Raw genomic sequence first — 1,418 nt, 5'->3', positions numbered from 1 at the left:
CAATAAGGAGTGTAACTAAAGGGGCATGAAGTTTTCGAACTTTTCCTCCCTATTCAGTGCTCATTACAATATCAAGGCAAAATGAAGACTTTGATTTGTTGGTTGATATCCCAGCTAATTAACTGTAATTCCTTTATTAAAAAGTAGGCATAAGTAGTTTAAATCAGTTATAGAATCTCTATAATCAGGCTGGGGACAATGAGGAAGATGAAGACTTCATTTTTCCACATATATTATGCAGATGAATGATGTTTAGCATTTAGCAGCTTATTTCTCTAACCATAGGATTGGAGAGATTTCTATTTTTGTCACCTGCCTGATTTAAATTTTATGCAATGAACTTATGCTTCTTTCATAAACAGGAAAGAATTAATTCAATTACGGTTCCTTCTCTATCTTAGCATATATAAATATTTCAACAGACTCAAATTATCTACAAGTCTTTTAAGGTTATTATAATGTTAACAAATTTCTAGGGAGCAGCACATTACTTTTTTAAGAGTTTAAAATTATTACCTGGACAGAGCTACCACGACTAATATAAATGAAATAAAAAGTACTTGGAAGCATTGTTAACAGAATTTTTTACCTTGGGGAAAAAAGTGCCACAGACAATAAATTAAATGGTAGTCTACATTATGATGCAGTTATTGGTATTAGAACTCTCCATTTGACTGCACACTCTAAAATTTTGCTTGTGTTCTAAAATGTGATACATTATCTGGATATGAGACTCAGCCAACTGTGCAAAGGAACAGACAATGTACTTAAAAACTCTTGATTAACAGAAATGGTCTCTATTTTCAGAAGGGACAGAATTCAGAATGACAACAGCATAGTTTGTACATTTATAAGAATAATGTTAAGTTGTACTATTTTAGTGAACTTACAAAGTTCCAATCATTGTCCTCAGCATAGCTTTCTCATCTTGTAGATGTAGAAACTAAGGTATAGGATAAAAGAAAAAGTTTCTCAAATCATTAAAGAGTACAGAAAGAATTTGGACCAAGCATATCTAATAATTCTAGACTCTATCATCTGAACTACTCTTATTAGTTAATAGTAATTAACTATTCATTAGAATTTATATGAGGTCTTGGTGGATAAAAGAAAGGTAAGCTTTATTTACCATTATTTGTGATAAAAATCCATTCATAATTGAATTGGTACAATTTCAGTGACTGTTAAACCGGATATCTAAAAATAGCTGATAAAATATTGAGCAGATTCTCTATAATTTGTATGTCACATATACATGTGTTCAAAGTCAATCAATTGCTTTGCTTCCTAACTAATTCATAATCCCTGAGTGCTCCAATATTTTCACATTTCTTGATTACAGAATAATTCAAACCAGAAGTTCTTAAAATTCCTTTGGAAATAAACTCATTTTAAAAGTTATATAAAACTCTGGGTCT

The sequence above is a fragment of the Cebus imitator genome, unplaced genomic scaffold, assembly GCF_001604975.1.
Source record: "Cebus imitator isolate Cc_AM_T3 unplaced genomic scaffold, Cebus_imitator-1.0 Scaffold593, whole genome shotgun sequence".
Classification (NCBI taxonomy): domain Eukaryota; kingdom Metazoa; phylum Chordata; class Mammalia; order Primates; family Cebidae; genus Cebus; species Cebus imitator.
This window is presented reverse-complemented; position numbering follows the sequence as displayed.